This window comes from Cherax quadricarinatus, chromosome 41, assembly GCF_038502225.1.
Source record: "Cherax quadricarinatus isolate ZL_2023a chromosome 41, ASM3850222v1, whole genome shotgun sequence".
In the NCBI taxonomy this organism is placed as follows: domain Eukaryota; kingdom Metazoa; phylum Arthropoda; class Malacostraca; order Decapoda; family Parastacidae; genus Cherax; species Cherax quadricarinatus.
In genome coordinates this window covers 24,422,577-24,448,763 of record NC_091332.1, presented here as the reverse complement: position 1 = coordinate 24,448,763, position 26,187 = coordinate 24,422,577, and the positions used below count along the sequence as shown (strand labels likewise).

General features: G+C 43.4%; 1 protein-coding gene across 5 annotated transcripts in view; it reads left to right on the top strand.

The window, feature by feature from the left end:
• Nucleotides 1-1,702: 1,702 nt before the first annotated feature.
• The window catches only part of LOC128695978 (serine-rich adhesin for platelets), a 203,918-nt gene continuing 179,433 nt past the window's right edge, over nucleotides 1,703-26,187 (top strand). For 3 of the 5 annotated variants that reach the window (XM_070093092.1, XM_070093093.1, XM_070093094.1), the window contains exon 1: nucleotides 1,703-2,211. The gene's annotated coding sequence lies outside the window, so the exon portion shown is untranslated. The remainder of the gene's footprint in view (nucleotides 2,212-26,187) is intronic. The other 2 variants (XM_070093095.1, XM_070093096.1) reach the window with 1 other exon arrangement.

Genomic DNA, 26,187 nt, shown 5'->3' with positions numbered 1-26,187 from the left:
TATGTCGGGACGACATACGTTAGCATCGCCGAGCTCTCAGTAGTACCATACCAGTAACCAGTTACCAGCATCAGTAGTGACTCACTACCAACCGTCTGTGTGAATCACTTGTTATTCACTGTTACAGCTGACTTTAGAATGTTTTGAACCCACTCACCCCTAGGAACCATCTGGTGAGGCAGTCTAAAGATAGGGAGCAGAGACGTAGGTCAGGCTGGGTACTTCCCATATATTCCGTTTTAATTATACTCCATTATTGCCTATGTGTGTATCCTTTACCCAATCCACGTTACTGAACCCACGTGACAGGTATCTTTATTTCCAAAAGTTTCACCTGCACAGTAGGTTTCTTCAGTCGAGTACAGAAAAGTTGGTAGAAGAGATGTGAAGACGATGTAATCAATCCATCACGCTTGAAGACGTAGTTTGAGGTGGTCAGTCCCTCAGCCTGGAGTAGAGTATTTGTTCCCTCCAGGCTGAGGGACTGACCACCTTTTCTGTACTCGACTGAAGAAGCCTACTGTGTAGGCGAAACGTTTGGAAATAAAGATACCTAACTGTTGCACATGTGTCTTACCTAACAATATTTATACCTTCGCTAATATTCCTGTCGCACTCACGTCAGTACTTTGTGCGATACTGGGCGAAAAGTCGTCCCAACGACAGCCATTTCATCCTTACACCCTGGTATCTAACACCCAGGTACCTAACACCAGGTACCTAACGCATGGTACCTAACACCCAGGTACCTGACACCAGGTACCTAGCCCCCAGATATCTAACACCAAGTACCTTACACCTAGATACCTAACACCAGGTACCTGACACTAGGTACCTAACACCCAGGTACCTAACACCTGGTACCTAACACCCAAGTACCTAACACCCGGGTACATGACACCAGGTATCTAACACTTGGTGCTTAATACCCAGGCACCGAACACCAGGTACCTAAAACCCAGGTACATAACACCAGGTATCTAACACCAGGTACCTGACACCAGGTACCTAACACCAGGTACCTAGCATCTGGTACCTAACACAAAGGTACCAAATATCAGGTACCTAACAACAGATACCTAACACCAGGTACTTAACACCAGATACCTAACACCATGTACATAACACCATGTACCTAACACCTGGTTCCTAACACCCAGGTACCTAACACCCAGGTACCTAACACCTGGTACCTAACAGCCAAGTACCTAACACCAGATTCCAAACACTAGATACATAACACCAGACACCTAATACCCAGGTACTGACACCAGGTACCTAACACCCGGGCATCTAACACCGAGGTACCTAACACCGAGGCACCTAACACCCAGGTACCTAACACCGAGGTACCTAACACCAAGTACATAGCACCAGATACCTAACACCAAGTACCTAACAACCAGTCACCTAACTCCAGGTACCTAACACCAGGTACCTATCAACCAATCACCTAACTCCAGGACGTAACACCCACTGACTTAACACCCAGGTACCTATTTGCAGCTCGGTGAAAATGCATAACTGGTGTAAGGAGGAGGCTTGGCCCTACATTTTCACTGTCCTGAGATCGAACTTACGTCCTTTGGTTGTGAGCCGAAGGAGCTACGGCTGTTACAGGTTATCTGAATTGTTACTACATGAAGCGCTGATAAGATATTATGGCAGGGAGAGGCGGAATAGATACCAGGGCAGCAGAAACAGCAGAAAACTGCTGCCACTGGTGGCTTAGCAGTGACACTGGCTCAGTTGCCTGGTGCTCGCTCTTCAGTGCCCTCAACACTCTCCTCACTTGCTACCCCAGGGCACGCTGGCGACACCCCAGGCTCTGTGCCCGTTGTGTGACTACCCCAGGGCACGCTAGGGAAACCCTAGGCTTTGTACCCGTTGTGTGTCTAACTCAGGGCACGCTAGCGATACTCCAGGCTCTGTACTCGTCTTGTATCCACCCCAGGGCGCGCTAGCAATACCCCAGGATACCCCAGGCTCTGTACTCATCGTGTGTATCACCCAGGGCACACTAGCGATACCCCAGGCTCTGCACCTATCGTTTATATCCCCAAGGGCACAGTAGCGATACCCCAGGCTTTGTTCAAATCATGGCTCTCTGACGGACACGGTGTGTTATCCATGTTCTTGATGCGACGGGGCTAGCACGTCCAGAGTGTGTTGTGGCTCCTCAGGATACAGTGATCAGGAGACAGTGTTCGGGTAAGTATTCACTGTATGCACAGGTTACAAAAAATATGATAATTTGTTTCATATTGTTTGGTTGTTTTAAACTTAAGACCTACGGTCTACAAGTTGTCATTAACACCAAGAAAACTTTAACGTATGTTGTGGAGATTAAAGTGAAGTTTCACTCTATGTATACTCTTATATAATTTGTATATGTCTCCAATAAACTTATTTTGCCTAATGTTCCATAATAACTAGATTATGACATATTGAACCTTCACCTCCGTGTGAAAAAGTTACTCATGCAGATAAGATATGTAGAGAGATACACATGACTGTGGGGGATGACACTGTGGGCTCACCTGTATGACATCCCTCCATATTTGCTATGTTCTTATTGCAACGTTATCAGCATCTGTTGCAACGCTTCGTCCAGGTATTTCTTAACCTGTGATTGTAACCAACACAAAACATTACAGTTTTAATACCTCAACTAAGGAGCTACAGGTGTTAACCAAACAGCGACATCATTTTTTAATACCTCAGCTGAGGAGCTACATGTGTTAACCAAACAGCGACATCATTTTTTAATACCTCAGCTGAGGAGCTACATGTGTTAACCAAACAGCGACATCATTTTTTAATACCTCAGCTGAGGAGCTAGATGTATCAACCAAACAGCGACATCATTTTTGACCCGTCGATGAATAAGACACATGTGCAATTACTAATTCCACTGTCTCCTGTGTACTCGACTGAGAAAACCTGTTAAACAGGCGAAAAAGTTCGACAATGAAGATACTCAAATGTCGCCCAGGTGTCCCGTAGCTGGATCATTAGTGCACTCACCTCACTCACTCACCTCCGGCTGGAAACATTAGGTCATATTTCCTTAAGACACCCTGCTGTCCATGTTCATCCATCAGTAAAATAGGTACCTGGGTGTTAGTCGACTGGTGTGGGTCGCATCCCGGGACAAAACTGATCTAATTTACCCGAAATACTCAGCATAACAAGCGGTTTTCTGTATAGTAGTATGTCACTGATGTCAGCTAGGCCTGTATACCTTGTACATGTACTTGTAGAAATAAAGAATTTATTATTATTATTATTATTATTATTATTATTATTATTATTATTATTATTATTATTATTATTATTTTTATTATTATTATTATTATGATAATCATCAAACTGTCCGTATTATGTACTAAATTTAATATGATAATCTTGTCAAATCGCAGCGTCTTGGTGAAGCAGCAGGAAGTGTTGCCAGACACTCTTGAGTTGAAAGCATTGTCTTCGGCCTCTCAGTAAGACAAAGTTCTGATGAGTTAAGACACAATATTGTGCCCACCAAGTACAACTTGTAAGTGATATATATATATATATATATATATATATATATATATATATATATATATATATATATATATATATATATATATATATGTCGTGCCGAATATGTAAAACTGGTCAATTAGCAAGAACTTATTTAAAATTAAGTCCTTTCTGAAATTTTCTCTTATACGTTTAAAGATATATTTTTTCATTAATGTTAATGTAAAAATTTTTTATTTTGCACCAAAAGAATCTTAGAAAACTTACCTAACCTTATTATAACAAGAACAATTTATTTTAACCTAACCCAACTAAATATATTTTAGATTTCTTTACAATAATTTAATACTAAACAAACACAGTGAAATATATTTTTTTCGTTAGGTTCAGAATGATTTTGGCGAAATTATTGCATACACAAATCTTCACTTGTCCTATATGGCAAGATGAGCGTTGCTATTTAAGCCAAGATCGCAAGTTCTGCCTATTCGGCGCACACACACACACACACACGCACATATATATATATATATATATATATATATATATATATATATATATATATATATATATATATATATATATATATATATATATATATATATATATATATATAGTCATTTACAGCAGCAGCTGTGTATGTGATAAGATAAGATTTCGTTCGGATTTTTAACCCCGGAGGGTTAGCCACTCAGGATAACCCAAGAAAGTCAATGCGTCATCGAGGACTGCCTAACTTATTTCCATTGGGGTCCTCAATCTTTCCTCTATGACAAGATTGAGGACCAACACCTAGGTACCTACTTGCTGCTAGGTGAACAGGACAGGTGTAAGGAAACGTGTCGGAATGTTTCCACCCGCCGGGAATCGAACCCGGGCCCTCCGTGTGTGAAGCGGGAGCTTTAGCCACTGGGTCACTATGTGCGTGTGTGACAACACAGCGCTGCTTTCAGCTCTCACCTAGTTGTACTCACCTAGTTGAGGTTGCAGGGGTCGAGTCCAAGCTCCTGGCCCCGCCTCTTCACTGGTTGCTACTAGGTCACTATCCCTGAACCGCGAGCTTTATCATACCTCTGCTTAAAGCTATGTATGGATCCTGCCTCCACTACATCGCTTCTCAAACTATTCCACTTACTGACTACTCTGTGGCTGAAGAAATACTTCCTAACATCCCTGTGATTCATCTGTGTCTTCAGCTTCCAACTGTGTCCCCTTGTTGCTGTGTCCCATCTCTGGAACATCCTGTCTTTGTCCACCTTGTCAATTCCTCTCAGTATTTTGTATGTCGTTATCATGTCCCCCCTATCTCTCCTGTCCTCCAGTGTCGTCAGGTTGATTTCCCTTAACCTCTCCTCGTAGGACATACATCTTAGCTCTGGGACTAGTCTTGTTGCAAACCTTTGGACTTTCTCTAGTTTCTTTACGTGCTTGGCTAGGTGTGGGTTCCAAACTGGTGTCGCATACTCCAATATGGGCCTAACGTACACGGTGTACAGGGTCCTGAACGATTCCTTTTTAAGATGTCGGAATGCTGTTCTGAGGTTTGCTAGGCGCCCATATGCTGCAGCAGTTATTTGGTTGATGTGCGCTTCAGGAGATGTGCCTGGTGTTATACTCACCCCAAGATCTTTTTCCTTGAGTGAGGTTTGTAGTCTCTGGCTCCCTAGACTGTACTCCGTCTGCAGTCTTCTTTGCCCTTCCCCAATCTTCATGACTTTGCACATGGTGGGGTTGAACTCGAGGAGCCAATTTCTGGACCAGGTCTGCAGCCTGTCCAGATCCCTTTGTAGTTCTGCCTGGTCTTCGATCGAATGAATTCTTCTCATCAACTTCACGTCATCTGCAAACAGGGACACTTCGGAGTCTATTCCTTCCGTCATGTCGTTCACAAATACCAGAAATAGCACTGGTTCTAGGACTGACCCCTGTGGGACCCCGCTGGTCACAGGTGCCCACTCTGACACCTTGCCACATACCATGACTCGCTGCTGTCTTCCTGACAAGTATTCCCTGATCCATTGTAGTGCCTTCCCTGTTATCCCTGCTTGGTCCTCCAGTTTTTGCACTAATCTCTTGTGTGGAACTGTGTCCAACGCCTTCTTGTAGTCCAAGAAAATGCAATCCACCCACCCCTCTCTCTCTTGTCTTACTGCTGTCACCATATCATAGAACTCCAGTAGGTTTATGACACAGGATTTCCCGTCCCTGAAACCATGTTGGCTGCTGTTGATGAGATCATTCCTTTCTAGTTGTTCCACCACTCTTCTGATAATTTTCTCCATGACTTTGCATACTATACATGTCAGTGACACTGGTCTGTAGTTTAGTGCTACATGTCTGTCTCCTCTGTGTTGAGGGCAGTGTAGAGTTGACGATAGTGTTTACCTGGAGTTTACCTGGAGAGAGTTCCGGGGGTCAACGCCCCCGCGGCCAGGTCTGTGACCAGGCCTCCTGGTGGACCAGAGCCTGATCAACCAGGCTGTTACTGCTGGCTGCACGCAAACCAACGTACGAGCCACAGCCCGGCTGATCAGGAACCGACTTTAGGTGCTTGTCCAGTGCCAGCTTGAAGACTGCCAGGGGTCTGTTGGTAATCCCCCTTATGTATGCTGGGAGGTAGTTGAACAGTCTCGGGCCCCTGACACTTATTGTATGGTCTCTTAACGTGCTAGTGACACCCCTGCTTTTCATTGGGGGGATGTTGCATCGTCTGCCAAGTCTTTTGCTTTCGTAGTGAGTGATTTTCGTGTGGAAGTTCGGTACTAGTCCCTCTAGGATTTTCCAGGTGTATATAATCATGTATCTCTCCCGCCTGCGTTCCAGGGAATACAGGTTCAGGAACCTCAAGCGCTCCCAGTAATTGAGGTGTTTTATCTCCGTTATGCGCGCCGTGAAGGTTCTTTGTACATTTTCTAGGTCAGCAATTTCACCTGCCTTGAAAGATGATGTTAGTGTGCAGCAATATTCCAGCCTAGATAGAACAAGTGACCTGAAGAGTGTCATCATGGGCTTGGCATCCCTCGTTTTGAAGGTTCTCATTATCCATCCTGTCATTTTTCTAGCAGATGCGATCGATACAATGTTATGGTCCTTGAAGGTGAGATCCTCCGACATGATCACTCCCAGGTCTTTGACGTTGGTGTTTCGCTCTATTTTGTGGCCAGAATTTGTTTTATACTCTGATGAAGATTTAATTTCCTCGTGTTTACCATATCTGAGTAATTGAAATTTCTCATCGTTGAACTTCATATTGTTTTCTGCAGCCCACTGAAAGATTTGGTTGATGTCCGCCTGGAGCCTTGCAGTGTCTGCAATGGAAGACACTGTCATGCAGATTCGGGTGTCATCTGCAAAGGAAGACACGGTGCTGTGGCTGACATCCTTGTCTATGTTGGATATGAAGATGAGGAACAAGATGGGAGCGAGTACTGTGCCTTGTGGAACAGAACTTTTCACCGTAGCTGCCTCGGACTTTACTCTGTTGACGACTACTCTCTGTGTTCTGTTAGTGAGGAAATTATAGATCCATCGACCGACTTTTCCTGTTATTCCTTTAGCACGCATTTTGTGCGCTATTACGCCATGGTCACACTTGTCGAAGGCTTTTGCAAAGTCTGTATATATTACATCTGCATTCTTTTTGTCTTCTAGTGCATCTAGGACCTTGTCGTAGTGATCCAATAGTTGAGACAGACAGGAGCGACCTGTTCTAAACCCATGTTGCCCTGGGTTGTGTAAATGATGGGTTTCTAGATGGGTGGTGATCTTGCTTCTTAGGACCCTTTCAAAGATTTTTATGATATGGGATGTTAGTGCTATCGGTCTGTAGTTCTTTGCTGTTGCTTTACTGCCCCCTTTGTGGAGTGGGGCTATGTCTGTTGTTTTTAGTAACTGTGGGACGACCCCCGTGTCCATGCTCCCTCTCCATAGGATGGTAAAGGCTCGTGATAGGGGCTTCTTGCAGTTCTTGGTGAACACGGAGTTCCACGAGTCTCGCCCTGGGGCAGAGTGCATGGGCATGTCATTTATCGCCTGTGTTGTGTTGATTACAGTGTTGTGTGATTACAGTGTTGTGTTGATTACAGTGTTGTGTTGATTACAGTATTGTGTTCATTACAGTGTTGTGTTGATTACAGTGTTGTGTTGATTACAGTGTTGTGTTGATTACAGTTTTGTGTTGATTACAGTGTTGTGTTAATTACAGTGTTGTGTTGATTACAGTGTTGATTACAGTGTTGTGTTGATTACAGTGTTGTGTTGATTACAGTGTTGTGTTGATTACAGTGTTGTGTTGATTACAGTGTTGATTACAGTGTTGTGTTGATTACAGTGTTGTGTTGATTACAGTGTTGTGTTGATTACAGTGTTGTTTTGATTACAGTGTTGTGTTGATTACAGTGTTGATTACAGTGTTGTGTTGATTACAGTGTTGTGTTGATTACAGTGTTGATTACAGTGTTGTGTTGATTACAGTGTTGTGTTGATTACAGTGTTGTGTTGATTACAGTGTTGTTTTGATTACAGTGTTGTGTTGATTACAGTGTTGATTACAGTGTTGTGTTGATTACAGTGTTGTGTTGATTGCAGTGTTGATTACAGTGTTGTGTTGATTACAGTGTTGTGTTGATTACAGTGTTGTGTTAATTACAGTGTTGTGTTGATTACAGTGTTGATTACAGTGTTGTGTGATTAGAGTGTTGTGTTGATTACAGTGTTGATTACAGTGTTGTGTTGATTACAGTGTTGTGTTGATTACAGTGTTAATTACAGTGTTGTGTTGATTACAGTGTTGTGTTGATTACAGTGTTAATTACAGTGTTGTGTTGATTACAGTGTTGATTACAATGTTGTGTTGATTACAGTGTTAATTACAGTGTTGTGTTGATTACAGTGTTGTGTTGATTACAGTGTTAATTACAGTGTTGTGTTGATTACAGTGTTGTGTTGATTACAGTGTTAATTACAGTGTTGTGTTGATTACAGTGTTAATTACAGTGTTGTGTTGATTACAGTGTTAATTACAGTGTTGTGTTGATCACAGTGTTGATTACCGTGTTGTGTGATTACAGTGTTGTGTTGATTACAGTGTTGTGTTGATTACAGTGTTGTGTGATTACAGTATTGTGTTGATTACAGTGTTGTGTGATTTCAGTGTTGTGTTGATTACAGTGTTGTGTTGATTACAGTGTTGTGTGATTACAGTGTTGTGTTGATTACAGTGTTGTGTGATTACAGTGTTGTGTTGATTACAGTGTTAATTACAGTGTTGTGTTGATTACAGTGTTGTGTGATTACAGTGTTGTGTTGATTACAGTGTTGTGTTGATTACAGTGTTGTGTGATTACAGTGTTGTGTTGATTACAGTGTTGTGTGATTACAGTGTTGTGTTGATTACAGTGTTGTGTTGATTACAGTGTTGTGTTGATTACAGTGCTGTGTTGATTACAGTGTTGTGTGATTACAGTGTTGTGTTGATTACAGTGCTGATTACAGTGTTGTGTTGATTACAGTGTTGTGTGATTACAGTGTTGTGTTGATTACAGTGTTAATTACAGTGTTGTGTTGATTACAGTGCTGTGTTGATTACAGTGTTGTGTTGATTACAGTGTTGTGTTGATTACAGTGCTGTGTTGATTACAGTGTTGTGTGATTACAGTGTTGTGTTGATTACAGTGCTGATTACAGTGTTGTGTTGATTACAGTGTTGTGTGATTACAGTGTTGTGTTGATTACAGTGTTAATTACAGTGTTGTGTTGATAAGTGTTGTGTTGATTACAGTGTTGTGTTGATTACAGTGTTGTGTTGATTACAGTGTTGATTACAGTGTTGTGTTGATTACAGTGTTGTGTTGATTACAGTGTTGATTACAGTGTTGTGTTGATTACAGTGTTGTGTTGATTACAGTTTTGTGTTGATTACAGTGTTGATTACAGTGTTGTGTTGATTACAGTGTTGTGTTGATTACAGTGTTGATTACAGTGTGGTGTGATTACAGTGTTGATTACAGTGTTGTGTTGATTACAGTGTTGTGTTGATTACAGTGTTGATTACAGTGTTGTGTTGATTACAGTGTTGATTACAGTGTTGTGTGATTACAGTGTTGTGTTGATTACAGTGTTGTGTCGATTACAGTGTTGATTACAGTGTTGTGTTGATTACAGTGTTGTGTCGATTACAGTGTTGATTACAGTGTTGTGTTGATTACAGTGTTGATTACAGTGTTGATTACAGTGTTGTGTGATTACAGTGTTGTGTTGATTACAGTGTTGTGTCGATTACAGTGTTGATTACAGTGTTGTGTTGATTACAGTGTTGATTACAGTGTTGTGTGATTACAGTGTTGTGTTGATCACAGTGTTGTGTCGATTACAGTGTTGATTACAGTGTTGTGTTGATTACAGTGCTGATTACAGTGTTGTGTGATTACAGTGTTGTGTTGATTACAGTGTTGTGTGATTACAGTGTTGTGTTGATTACAGTGTTGTGTTGATTACAGTGTTGTGTTGATTACAGTGTTGTGTTGATTACAGTGTTGATTACAGTGTTGTGTTGATTACAGTGTTGTGTGATTACAGTGTTGTGTTGATTACAGTGTTGTGTTAATTACAGTGTTGTGTGATTACAGTGTTGTGTGATTACAGTGTTGTGTGATTACAGTGTTGTGTTAATTACAGTGTTGTGTGGATTACATTGTTGATTACAGTGTTGATTACAGTGTTGTGTTGATTGCAGTGTTGTATTGATTACAGTGTTGTGTTGATTACAGTGTTGTGTGATTACAGTGTTGATTACAGTGTTGTGTTAATTACAGCGTTGTGTTAATTACAGTGTTGATTACAGTGTTGTGTGATTACAGTGTTGATTACAGTGTTGTGTTAATTACAGTGTTGTGTTAATTACAGTGTTGTGTGGATTGCAATGTTGTGTTAATTACAGTGTTGTGTTAATTACAGTGTTGTGTTAATTACAGTGTTGTGTTGATTACAGTGTTGTGTTGATTACAGTCTTGTGTGATTACAGTATTGTGTTAATTACAGTGTTGTGTGGATTACAGTGTTGATTCCAGTGTTGTGTGATTACAGTGTTGATTACAGTGTTGTGTTAATTACAGTGTTGTGTTAATTACAGTGTTGTGCTAATTACAGTGTTGTGTTGATTACAGTGTTGTGTTGATTACAGTGTTGTGTTAATTACAGTGTTGTGTTGATTACAGTGTTGATTACAGTGTTGTGTTGATTACAGTGTTGTGTTGATTACAGTGTTGATTACAGTGTTGTGTGATTACAGTGTTGATTACAGTGTTGTGTTAATTACAGTGTTGTGTTAATTACAGTGTTGTGCTAATTACAGTGTTGTGTTGATTACAGTGTTGTGTTGATTACAGTGTTGTGTTAATTACAGTGTTGTGTTGATTACAGTGTTGATTACAGTGTTGTGTTGATTACAGTGTTGTGTTGATTACAGTGTTGTGTTGATTACAGTGTTGATTACAGTGTTGTGTTGATTACAGTGTTAATTACAGTGTTGTGTTGATTACAGTGTTAATTACAGTGTTGTGTTGATTACAGTGTTGATTACAGTGTTGTGTTGATTACAATGTTGTGTGATTACAGTGTTGTGTTGATTACAGTGTTGATTACAGTGTTGTGTTGATTACAGTGTTGTGTTGATTACAGTGTTGATTACAGTGTTGTGTGATTACAGTGTTGCGTTGATTACAGTGTTGTGTGATTACAATGTTGTGTTGATTACAGTGTTGTGTTGATTACAGTGTTGATTACAGTGTTGTGTGATTACAGTGTTGCGTTGATTACAGTGTTGTATGATTACAGTGTTGTGTTGATTACAGTGTTGTGTGATTACAATGTTGTGTTGATTACAGTGTTGTGTGATTACAGTGTTGTGTTAATTACAGTGTTGTGTGGATTACAATGTTGTGTTGATTACAGTGTTGTGTTAATTACAGTGTTGTGTGGATTACAGTGTTGTGTTGATTACAGTGTTGTGTTGATTACAGTGTTGTGTGATTACAGTGTTGTGTGATTACAGTGTTGTGTTAATTACAGTGTTGTGTGGATTACAATGTTGTGTTGATTACAGTGTTGTGTGATTACAGTGTTGTGTTGATTACAGTGTTGTGTTGATTACAGTGTTGTGTTAATTACAGTGTTGTGTTGATTACAGTGTTGTGTTGATTACAGTGTTGTGTTAATTACAGTGTTGTGTTAATTACAGTGTTGTGTTAATTACAGTGTTGTGTTAATTACAGTGTTGTGTTAATTACAGTGTTGTGTTAATTACAGTGTTGTGTTAATTACAGTGTTGTGTGGATTACAGTGTTGATTACATTGTTGTGTGATTACAGTGTTGTGTTGATTACAGTGTTGTGTTGATTACAGTGTTGTGTTAATTACAGTGTTGTGTTAATTACAGTGTTGTGTTGATTACAGTGTTGTGTTAATTACAGTGTTGTGTTGATTACAGTGTTGTGTTGATTACAGTGTTGTGTTAATTACAGTGTTGTGTTAATTACAGTGTTGTGTGGATTACAGTGTTGTGTGGATTACAGTGTTGTGTTAATTACAGTGTTGTGTTAATTACAGTGTTGTGTTAATTACAGTGTTGTGTGGATTACAGTGTTGTGTTAATTACGGTGTTGTGTTAATTACAGTGTTGTGTTAATTACAGTGTTGTGTTAATTACAGTGTTGTGTTAATTACAGTGTTGTGTTAATTACAGTGTTGTGTTAATTACAGTGTTGTGTGGATTACAGTGTTGTGTTAATTTCAGTGTTGTGTTAATTACAGTGTTGTGTGGATTACAGTGTTGTGTTAATTACAGTGTTGTGTTGATTACAGTGTTGATTACAGTGTTGTGTTGTGTTGAGGACAGTGTTGTGTTGAGGGCAGTGTTGTGTTGAGGAAGTGTTGTGTTGAGGGCAGTGTTGTGTTAAGGACAGTGTTGTGTTGAGGGCAGTGTTGTGTTAAGGACAGTGTTGTGTTAAGGACAGTGTTGTGTTGAGGGCAGTGTTGTGTTAAGGACAGTGTTGTGTTAAGGACAGTGTTGTGTTAAGGACAGTGTTGTGTTGAGGGCAGTGTTGTGTTGAGGGCAGTGTTGTGTTAAGGACAGTGTTGTGTTAAGGACAGTGTTGTGTTAAGGACAGTGTTGTGTTGAGGACAGTGTTGTGTTAAGGACAGTGTTGTGTTAAGGACAGTGTTGTGTTAAGGACAGTGTTGTGTTAAGGACAGTGTTGTGCTAAGGACAGTGTTGTGCTAAGTGTTGGGCTGTCATAACTGTATTGGTCAATGTTTGTCATCACTCTCTGGTCAATATGTACACTGCGAAATTAATATTACGTTGATAAAATATTAAAAAAAAAAAACTCACGTATTAAGTATGGTTAAGGTTAATAGGGTTTCAAGCCTATCTGTCGACTACACGACGGTCACTAAGCTTCAGGTCACCTTTTCACCACCAGTCAAGAATACTTTAATTCTTGAAACAGGAAGTAAAATGACCTCTCAGAGTATACACTGAGAAATATACACTGAGAAATATACACTGAGAAATATACACTGAGAAACATACACTGAGAAACATACACTGAGAAATATACACTGAGAAACATACACTGAGAAACATGCACTGAGAAATGTACACTGAGAAACATACACTGAGAAACATACACTGAGAAATATACACTGAGAAACATACACTGAGAAATATACACTGAGAAATATGCACTGAGAAACATACACTGAGAAATATACACCGAGAAACATACACTGAGAAATATACACTGAGAAATATGCACTGAGAAACATACACTGAGAAACATACACTGAGAAATATACACTGAAAAACACACTGAGAAATATACACCGAGAAACATACACTGAGAAACATACACTGAGAAACATACACTGAGAAACATACACTGAGAAACATACACTGAGAAACATACACTGAGAAACATACACTGAGAAACACACTGAGAAACATACACTGAGAAACATACACTGAGAAACATACACTGAGAAACATACACTGAGAAACATACACTGAGAAACATACGCTGAGAAACATACACTGAGAAACATACACTGAGAAACACACTGAGAAACATACACTGAGAAACATACACTGAGAAACATACACTGAGAAACATACACTGAGAAACATACACTGAGAAATATACACTGAGAAACATACACTGAGAAATATACACTGAGAAATATGCACTGAGAAACATACACTGAGAAACATACACTGAGAAATATACACCGAGAAACATACACTGAGAAACATACACTGAGAAATATACACTGAGAAACATACACTGAGAAATATACACTGAGAAACATACACTGAGAAACATACACTGAGAAACATACACTGAGAAACATACACTGAGAAACATACACTGAGAAACACACTGAGAAACATACACTGAGAAACATACACTGAGAAACATACACTGAGAAACATACACTGAGAAACATACACTGAGAAATATACACTGAGAAACATACACTGAGAAACATACACTGAGAAACATACACTGAGAAACATACACTGAGAAATATACACTGAGAAATATACACTGAGAAACATACACTGAGAAACACACTGAGAAACATACACTGAGAAACATACACTGAGAAACATACACTGAGAAACATACACTGAGAAACACTGAGAAACATACACTGAGAAACATACACTGAGAAACATACACTGAGAAACACACTGAGAAACATACACTGAGAAACATACACTGAGAAACATACACTGAGAAACATACACTGAGAAACATACACTGAGAAACATACACTGAGAAACATACACTGAGAAACATACACTGAGAAACATACACTGAGGAACACACTGAGAAACACACTGAGAAACATACACTGAGAAACATACACTGAGAAACATACACTGAGAAACATACACTGAGAAACATACACTGAGAAACATACACTGAGAAACATACACTGAGAAACATACACTGAGAAACACACTGAGAAACATACACTGAGAAACATACATCTCACCGTGTATATAGTCTTGTGAGGTCAAGGTAGGTTAGTAGCTCAAGTTATGTTAATACAATTTTAAACCTTTGTTTGGTAGGCAACGCACCCGTCTCACACACTGAGTGTCCGTGGATCAATCTCCGGCACGGGTGGAAACGTTGGGCATGTTTCCTTACACCTGCTGTCCCTCCTCACCTAGCAGTAAGTAGGTACCTGGGTGTTGGTTATCTTACACCTGCTGTCCACGTTCATCTAGCAGCAAACAGGTACCTGGGTGTTAGTCGATTGGTGTGGGTGGCATCCTGGGGGACAAGATTGAAAGACCACAATGGACATAAGTTAGACAGTCCTCGATGACACACTGACTTTTTTGGATTATTCTGAGTGGCTAACTTTCCCCACCCCGGGTTAAAAATCCCAACAAATCTTACCTTATCTTACCTCAATGTATCTTGGTCACTATACGATTCGGGAAGGTGTCCTTGTATTGCAAGATTCCAGTTCCTTAGTCCTCAATGCACGCGGCTGGAATAGTGCAGAGTGCGGCATAAGTTTGTAACACAGTTAAATATTAACACCGAAGATATGAAAGGAATCAGAAGAGGCATTCACAAGTAATATGGAACTTATTATCACAATTCTTAATATAAAAATGGAAAATTAGGACCAACACAATTCATGTCTAATTCAAACCTTCTCTTAAGATGCATCAGGTGTGAAGCTAAACTGTAGAGGCTTTCTCTTGTTATCACAGAGAGGCCAAGAGTACATCCTGACAACGAGAAAGCCTCTCTGCATTAAACTTAAAAATGCGCTAAAATTTTTTTTTTTTTAAGATTCTCTACATCCTCAAAAGAACAAATATTTTTTTTTGTATTTGGTAAGAAAATCCAGATTAATAAAATTGCTTTTAAAATGGCTTAAAATCAAAGTCAAAATGCTTCCCATTAAGAAACACCTGTGTTTAACTTTTGAAATTTACGCAGCTCAAAGTGAGTGACAGAGATGCTTTATTAAAGCTCATCAATACTAAAAGTTTGAAGCCGATCAGAAAAGACATTCTTCAGTAACTGATCTGATTCCAACGACTGTGAGTTTTTTTTTTTATCTCAGAAAAAATTCAGAGTTGGCCAATTATTATAGACTGTGTCCTCAATAATATTTTGAAGCCAAAAAGAAGAAACATTCTTTAGCTGTTGAATAAAAATGAATATAACTTTTTATTCAATAAAACTAACACATTGGGACTTAGCCAATAACAGTGTGAACCTCATGTTCATACATGTTTAGCGCTTCTTTTTGATTATAATAATAATAATGTGTTCACACTGTCATTGGCTGGTTGTTGAAAGTTTGAGATGGATCAGGTCAGTCAAGTCTTAGTTCTGGTCCTGGTCCCATTGATTCCAAGTTTTTCTTTTTAAATTATTTTACTACATCAATAGATTTACTTGAAGGCAAACTAAACTTTACAAGTACATATACTGTCCTGGCCTCAGATGCATCATCCAGTACTGTCCTGGCCTCAGATGCATCATCCAGTACTGTCCTGGCCTCAGATGCATCATCCAGTACTGTCCTGGCCTCAGATGCATCATCCAGTACTGTCCTGGCCTCAGATGCATCATCCAGTACTGTCCTGGCCTCAGATGCATCATCCAGTACTGTCCTGGCCTCAGATGCATCATCCAGTACTGTCCTGGCCTCAGATGCATCATCCAGTACTGTCCTGGCCTCAGATGCATCATCCAGTACTGTCCTGGCCTCAGATGCATCATCCAGTACTGTCCTGGCCTCAGATGCATCATCCAGTACTGTCCTGGCCTCAGATGCATCATCCAGTACTGTCCTGGCCTCAGATGCATCATCCAGTACTGTCCTGGCCTCAGATGCATCATCCAGTACTGTCCTGGCCTCAGATACATCATCCAGTACTGTCCTGGCCTCAGATACATCATCCAGTACTGTCCTGGCCTCAGATGCATCATCCAGTACTGTCCTGGGCTCAGATACATCATCCAGTACTGTCCTGGCCTCAGATACATCATCAAGTACTGTCCTGGCCTCAGATACATCATCAAGTACTGTCCTGGCCTCAGATGCATCATCCAGTACTGTCCTGGCCTCAGATACATCATCCAGTACTGTCCTGGCCTCACATACATCATCCAGTACTGTCCTGGCCTCAGATACATCATCAAGTACTGTCCTGGCCTCAGATACATCTTCCAGTACTGTCCTGGCCTCACATACATCATCCAGTACTGTCCTGGCCTCACATACATCATCCAGTACTGTCCTGGCCTCAGATACATCATCAAGTACTGTCCTGGCCTCAGATACATCATCCAGTACTGTCCTGGCCTCACATACATCATCCAGTAATGTCCTGGCCTCAGATACATCATCCAGTACTGTCCTGGCCTCAGATGCATCATCCAGTACTGTCCTGGCCCCAGATGCATCATCCAGTACTGTCCTGGCCTCAGATGCATCATCCAGTACTGTCCTGGCCTCAGATACATCATCCAGTACTGTCCTGGCCTCAGATACATCATCCAGTACTGTCCTGGCCTCAGATACATCATCCAGTACTGTCCTGGCCTCAGATACATCATCCAGTACTGTCCTGGCCTCAGATACATCATCCAGTACTGTCCTGGCCTCAGATGCATCATCCAGTACTGTCCTGGCCTCAGATACATCATCCAGTACTGTCCTGGCCTCAGATACATCATCCAGTACTGTCCTGGCCTCAGATACATCATCCAGTACTGTCCTGGCCTCAGATGCATCATCCAGTACTGTTCTGGCCTCAGATACATCATCCAGTACTGTCCTGGCCTCAGATACATCATCCAGTACTGTCCTGGCCTCAGATACATCATCCAGTACTGTCCTGGCCTCAGATACATCATCCAGTACTGTCCTGGCCTCAGATACATCATCCAGTACTGTCCTGGCCTCAGATACATTATCCAGTACTGTCCTGGCCTCAGATACATCATCCAGTACTGTCCTGGCCTCAGATACATCATCCAGTACTGTCCTGGCCTCAGATACATCATCCAGTACTGTCCTGGCCTCAGATACATCATCCAGTACTGTCCTGGCCTCAGATACATCATCCAGTACTGTCCTGGCCTAAGATACATCATCCAGTACTGTCCTGGCCTCAGATACATCATCCAGTACTGTCCTGGCCTCAGATACATCATCCAGTACTGTCCTGGCCTCAGATACATCATCCAGTACTGTCCTGGCCTCAGATACATCATCCAGTACTGTTCTGGCCTCAGATGCATCATCCAGTACTGTTCTGGCCTCAGATACATCATCCAGTACTGTCCTGGCCTCAGATACATCATCCAGTACTGTCCTGGCCTCAGATGCATCATCCAGTACTGTTCTGGCCTCAGATACATCATCCAGTACTGTCCTGGCCTCAGATGCATCATCCAGTACTGTCCTGGCCTCAGATGCATCATCCAGTACTGTCCTGGCCTCAGATGCATCATCCAGTACTGTCCTGGCCTCAGATGCATCATCCAGTACTGTCCTGGCCTCAGATACATCATCCAGTACTGTCCTGGCCTCACATACATCATCCAGTACTGTCCTGGCCTCAGATGCATCATCCAGTACTGTTCTGGCCTCAGATACATCATCCAGTACTGTCCTGGCCTCAGATGCATCATCCAGTACTGTCCTGGCCTCAGATGCATCATCCAGTACTGTCCTGGCCTCAGATGCATCATCCAGTACTGTCCTGGCCTCAGATACATCATCCAGTACTGTCCTGGCCTCAGATGCATCATCCAGTACTGTCCTGGCCTCAGATACATCATCCAGTACTGTCCTGGCCTCAGATACATCATCCAGTACTGTCCTGGCCTCAGATACATCATCCAGTACTGTCCTGGCCTCAGATGCATCATCCAGTACTGTTCTGGCCTCAGATACATCATCCAGTACTGTCCTGGCCTCAGATGCATCATCCAGTACTGTCCTGGCCTCAGATGCATCATCCAGTACTGTCCTGGCCTCAGATGCATCATCCAGTACTGTCCTGGCCTCAGATGCATCATCCAGTACTGTCCTGGCCTCAGATACATCATCCAGTACTGTCCTGGCCTCACATACATCATCCAGTACTGTCCTGGCCTCAGATGCATCATCCAGTACTGTTCTGGCCTCAGATACATCATCCAGTACTGTCCTGGCCTCAGATGCATCATCCAGTACTGTCCTGGCCTCAGATGCATCATCCAGTACTGTCCTGGCCTCAGATGCATCATCCAGTACTGTTCTGGCCTCAGATACATCATCCAGTACTGTCCTGGCCTCAGATGCATCATCCAGTACTGTCCTGGCCTCAGATGCATCATCCAGTACTGTCCTGGCCTCAGATGCATCATCCAGTACTGTCCTGGCCTCAGATACATCATCCAGTACTGTCCTGGCCTCAGATACATCATCCAGTACTGTCCTGGCCTCAGATACATCATCCAGTACTGTCCTGGCCTCAGATACATCATCCAGTACTGTCCTGGCCTCAGATACATCATCCAGTACTGTCCTGGACTCAGATACATCATCCAGTACTGTCCTGGCCTCAGATACATCATCCAGTACTGTCCTGGCCTCAGATACATCATCCAGTACTGTCCTGGCCTCAGATACATCATCCAGTACTGTCCTGGCCTCAGATACATCATCCAGTACTGTCCTGGCCTCAGATACATCATCCAGTACTGTCCTGGCCTCAGATACATCATCCAGTACTGTCCTGGCCTCAGATACATCATCCAGTACTGTCCTGGCCTCAGATACATCATCCAGTACTGTCCTGGCCTCAGATACATCATCCAGTACTGTCCTGGCCTCAGATACATCATCCAGTACTGTCCTGGCCTCAGATACATCATCCAGTACTGTCCTGGCCTCAGATACATCATCCAGTACTGTCCTGGCCTCAGATACATCATCCAGTACTGTTCTGGCCTCAGATGCATCATCCAGTACTGTTCTGGCCTCAGATACATCATCCAGTACTGTCCTGGCCTCAGATACATCATCCAGTACTGTCCTGGCCTCAGATGCATCATCCAGTACTGTTCTGGCCTCAGATACATCATCCAGTACTGTCCTGGCCTCAGATGCATCATCCAGTACTGTCCTGGCCTCAGATGCATCATCCAGTACTGTCCTGGCCTCAGATGCATCATCCAGTACTGTCCTGGCCTCAGATGCATCATCCAGTACTGTCCTGGCCTCAGATACATCATCCAGTACTGTCCTGGCCTCACATACATCATCCAGTACTGTCCTGGCCTCAGATGCATCATCCAGTACTGTTCTGGCCTCAGATACATCATCCAGTACTGTCCTGGCCTCAGATGCATCATCCAGTACTGTCCTGGCCTCAGATGCATCATCCAGTACTGTCCTGGCCTCAGATGCATCATCCAGTACTGTTCTGGCCTCAGATACATCATCCAGTACTGTCCTGGCCTCAGATGCATCATCCAGTACTGTCCTGGCCTCAGATGCATCATCCAGTACTGTCCTGGCCTCAGATGCATCATCCAGTACTGTCCTGGCCTCAGATACATCATCCAGTACTGTCCTGGCCTCAGATACATCATCCAGTACTGTCCTGGCCTCAGATACATCATCCAGTACTGTCCTGGCCTCAGATACATCATCCAGTACTGTCCTGGCCTCAGATACATCATCCAGTACTGTCCTGGACTCAGATACATCATCCAGTACTGTCCTGGCCTCAGATACATCATCCAGTACTGTCCTGGCCTCAGATACATCATCCAGTACTGTCCTGGCCTCAGATACATCATCCAGTACTGTCCTGGCCTCAGATACATCATCCAGTACTGTCCTGGCCTCAGATACATCACCCAGTACTGTCCTGGCCTCAGATACATCATCTAGTACTGTCCTGGCCTCAGATACATCATCCAGTACTGTCCTGGCCTCAGATACATCATCCAGTACTGTCCTGGCCTCAGATACATCATCCAGTACTGTCCTGGCCTCAGATACATCATCCAGTACTGTCCTGGCCTCAGATACATCATCCAGTACTGTCCTGGCCTCAGATACATCATCCAGTACTGTCCTGGCCTCAGATACATCATCCAGTACTGTCCTGGCCTCAGATACATCATCCAGTACTGTCCTGGCCTCAGATACATCATCCAGTACTGTCCTGGCCTCAGATACATCATCCAGTACTGTCCTGGCCTCAGATACATCATCCAGTACTGTCCTGGCCTCAGATACATCATCCAGTACTGTCCTGGCCTCAGATACATCATCCAGTACTGTCCTGGCCTCAGATACATCATCCAGTACTGTCCTGGCCTCAGATACATCATCCAGTACTGTCCTGGCCTCAGATACATCATCCAGTACTGTCCTGGCCTCAGATACATCATCCAGTACTGTCCTGGCCTCAGATACATCATCCAGTACTGTCCTGGCCTCAGATACATCATCCAGTACTGTCCTGGCCTCAGATACATCATCCAGTACTGTCCTGGCCTCAGATACATCATCCAGTACTGTCCTGGCCTCAGATACATCATCCAGTACTGTCCTGGCCTCAGATACATCATCCAGTACTGTCCTGGCCTCAGATACATCATCCAGTACTGTCCTGGCCTCAGATACATCATCCAGTACTGTCCTGGCCTCAGATACATCATCCAGTACTGTCCTGGCCTCAGATACATCATCCAGTACTGTCCTGGCCTCAGATACATCATCCAGTACTGTCCTGGCCTCAGATGCATCATCCAGTACTGTCCTGGCCTCAGATACATCATCCAGTACTGTCCTGGCCTCAGATGCATCATCCAGTACTGTCCTGGCCTCAGATACATCATCCAGTACTGTCCTGGCCTCAGATACATCATCCAGTACTGTCCTGGCCTCAGATACATCATCCAGTACTGTCCTGGCCTCAGATACATCATCCAGTACTGTCCTGGCCTCAGATACATCATCCAGTACTGTCCTGGCCTCAGATACATCATCCAGTACTGTCCTGGCCTCAGATGCATCATCCAGTACTGTCCTGGCCTCAGATACATCATCCAGTACTGTCCTGGCCTCAGATACATCATCCAGTACTGTCCTGGCCTCAGATACATCATCCAGTACTGTCCTGGCCTCAGATACATCATCCAGTACTGTCCTGGCCTCAGATACATCATCCAGTACTGTCCTGGCCTCAGATACATCATCCAGTACTGTCCTGGCCTCAGATACATCATCCAGTACTGTCCTGGCCTCAGATACATCATCCAGTACTGTCCTGGCCTCAGATACATCATCCAGTACTGTCCTGGCCTCAGATACATCATCCAGTACTGTCCTGGCCTCAGATACATCATCCAGTACTGTCCTGGCCTCAGATACATCATCCAGTACTGTCCTGGCCTCAGATACATCATCCAGTACTGTCCTGGCCTCAGATACATCATCCAGTACTGTCCTGGCCTCAGATGCATCATCCAGTACTGTCCTGGCCTCAGATACATCATCCAGTACTGTCCTGGCCTCAGATGCATCATCCAGTACTGTCCTGGCCTCAGATACATCATCCAGTACTGTCCTGGCCTCAGATACATCATCCAGTACTGTCCTGGCCTCAGATACATCATCCAGTACTGTCCTGGCCTCAGATACATCATCCAGTACTGTCCTGGCCTCAGATACATCATCCAGTACTGTCCTGGCCTCAGATACATCATCCAGTACTGTCCTGGCCTCAGATGCATCATCCAGTACTGTCCTGGCCTCAGATACATCATCCAGTACTGTCCTGGCCTCAGATACATCATCCAGTACTGTCCTGGCCTCAGATACATCATCCAGTACTGTCCTGGCCTCAGATACATCATCCAGTACTGTCCTGGCCTCAGATACTGTCAAAGGGCATTTTCAGTAAATCAGTCCTTTTTCAGTGTTTTCTCAGTTGTTGTTTGAGGTATATTTTTGATAAATATTTTCAAGAAAGAGTGAAAACACTTTGTCTTGTGCACCAAAACTGGAGGAAATCGGACGGTAAACAAAAAAGCAACATTTAATGCTGATACAGCCCCCTATGATCCTGGCCATAAGATATATCAGCCATTAATAGTGTAGCGGGAATCAAAATTTCACTCAGTTTTACACATAAAATCGTCAGCTTAAATTTCACTCTGTGCTGTCGTCGAGTTAGAATGAACCTTTACTGAGTGTTTAAAGGTACGTCACTGAGGGTTTTGTAAGTTATCCCAGCCATTACAGGATGCTGGGAATAGGTTCAGTATGTGTGATCAGAGGGCGACCGCACACCTCAACTGTTCCAAAGAATCTGGTCCTCTCGTTCTTCCCTCCCGTCCGCGTCACTCACTTTTGTATTCTGACTTCCTTCCCTTCGTGCTTCTGCATGACAGGTTAATGGTCCATGTCGGACCGAAACGTCACTATAAGCTTCAGTCTCTTATGTGCGGGTTATATGTGTAGTGAATCTGTCCTCGTTACTGTACACAAGTGTTTTAAATTTGAATTCATTAGGATAAGAAGTTCTCGAGTATTAAGTGAAAGAAAATCGTAAGGTTGGAGGAGAAAATACAGTTCAACAGCCCCTTGAATTGTCCCCTTTCGGAGATGCCTAAAAACTGACACTACTGCGCCCTCAGGATATTATGGACATAATTTTGCATTTACTGTAACCGTCGAAATACTTCTCCAGTGTAAATGTAATTTCTTTCTCGTAGTTTTAATAGTTGCTTCAGAGCTTCAAAATCCTTGAAGCAGTTTCCACAGTGTCTAGGTCAAATTTACGTGAGATTTAAGTCAAACTTAGGTGAGTGTGAAATTGCATAGGCAAAGTGAGTAATTTTTTCTCGCCTACCTTCTGAGCATTTCTTGCATTGGTTTTCATATTCTTCCTGCACGAGATGTCAGGGTGTGACACTTGTGCAACATTTGGGTATCTTACACAAGTGTCTCAGTCATCAACTTGTCGGTTCTCTGAACCATTTATCCATACTGTTTGGGTGTGTTCTAAACGCGGTCACCCACCTGTTTACTGACCAGACACAGCTGTCCGAGCGACTGACACTTGATTCACGGCTTCTTGACAATGTTGTGTATTGTAACTGAAGGTAATGTAGGGTGATGTTTGTGAGTAGGAAGGTGACGAGTAGCATGATGTTTGCGAGTAGGAAGGTGACGAGTAGCATGATGTTTGCGAGTAGGAAGGTGACGAGTAGGATGATGTTTGTGAGTAGGAAGGTGACGTGTAGGGTAATGTTTGTGAGTAGGAAGGTGACGTGTAGGGTAATGTTTGTGAGTAGGAAGGTGACGTGTAGGGTGATGTTTGTGAGTAGGAAGGTGACGTAGGGTGATGTTTGTGAGTAGGAAGGTGACGTGTAGGGTGATGTTTGTGAGTAGGAAGGTGACGTATGATGATGTTTGTGAGTTGGAAGGTGACGTGTAGGGTGATGTTTGTGAGTAGGAAGGTGACGTGTAGGGTGATGTTTGTGAGTAGGAAGGTGACGTGTAGGGTGATGTTTGTGAGTAGGAAGGTGACGTGTAGGGTGATGTTTGTGAGTTGGAAGGTGACGTGTAGGGTGATGTTTGTGAGTAGGAAGGTGACGTGTAGGGTGATGTTTGTGAGTAGGAAGGTGACGTAGGGTGATGTTTGTGAGTAGGAAGGTGACGTAGGGTGATGTTTGTGAGTAGGAAGGTGACGTAGGGTGATGTTTGTGAGTATGAAGGTGACGTGTAGGGTGATGTTTGTGAGTAGGAAGGTGACGTGTAGGGTGATGTTTGTGAGTAGGAAGGTGACGTGTAGGGTGATGTTTGTGAGTAGGAAGGTGACGAGTAGCATGATGTTTGCGAGTAGGAAGGTGACGAGTAGGGTAATGTTTGTGAGTAGGAAGGTGACGAGTAGCATGATGTTTGCGAGTAGGAAGGTGACGAGTAGCATGATGTTTGCGAGTAGGAAGGTGACGAGTAGGATGATGTTTGTGAGTAGGAAGGTGACGTGTAGGGTAATGTTTGTGAGTAGGAAGGTGACGAGTAGCATGATGTTTGCGAGTAGGAAGGTGACGAGTAGCATGATGTTTGCGAGTAGGAAGGTGACGAGTAGGATGATGTTTGTGAGTAGGAAGGTGACGTGTAGGGTAATGTTTGTGAGTAGGAAGGTGACGAGTAGCATGATGTTTGTGAGTAGGAAGGTGACGTGTAGGGTAATGTTTGTGAGTAGGAAGGTGACGAGTAGCATGATGTTTGTGAGTAGGAAGGTGACGAGTAGCATGATGTTTGCGAGTAGGAAGGTGACGAGTAGCATGATGTTTGCGAGTAGGAAGGTGACGAGTAGGATGATGTTTGTGAGTAGGAAGGTGACGTGTAGGGTAATGTTTGTGAGTAGGAAGGTGACGAGTAGCATGATGTTTGTGAGTAGGAAGGTGACGAGTAGCATGATGTTTGCGAGTAGGAAGGTGACGAGTAGCATGATGTTTGCGAGTAGGAAGGTGACGAGTAGGATGATGTTTGTGAGTAGGAAGGTGACGAGTAGCATGATGTTTGTGAGTAGGAAGGTGACGTGTGAAGCAGTGTTTGCGGATGCGAGTGTAATGATACATCGTGATGCTTTGAACAAAGAATTTAGCACTAATGCAGTAAGAGAGAGGGAAGTGTTCCAATATTATCTTATCAAGGATGAGTCTGGAGACAGCCACACCACACTGTGCCACACCACACTGTGCCACACCACGTTGTCCCACACCACACTGTGCCACACCACACTGTGCCACACCACACTATGCCACAACACACTGTGCCACACCATACTGTGCCACACCACGTTGTCCCACACCACACTGTGCCACACCACACTGTGCCACACCACACTATGCCACACCACACTATGCCGCAACACACTGTGCCACACCACACTGTGCCACGCCACATTGTCCCACACCACACTGTGCCACACCACACTGTGCCACACCACACTATGCCGCAACACACTGTGCCACACCACACTGTGCCACACCACGTTGTCCCACACCACACTGTGCCACACCACACTGTGCCACACGTTGTCCCACACCACACTGTGCCACACCACACTGTGCCACACCACACTGTGCCACACCACACTATGCCACAACACACTGTGCCACACCACACTGTGCCACACCACGTTGTCCCACACCACACTGTGCCACACCACACTGTGCCACACCAAACTATGCCGCAACACACTGTGCCACACCACATTGTCCCACACCACACTGTACCACACCACACTGTACCACACCACATTGTCCCACACCACACTGTGCCACACCACACTGTGCCACACCACACTATGCCGCAACACACTGTGCCACACCACACTGTGCCACACCACATTGTCCCACACCACACTGTGCCACACCACACTGTGCCACACCACATTGTCCCACACCACACTGTGCCACACCACACTGTGCCACACCACACTATGCCGCAACACACTGTGCCACACCACACTGTGCCACACCACGTTGTCCCACACCACACTGTGCCACACCACACTGTGCCACACCACATTGTCCCACA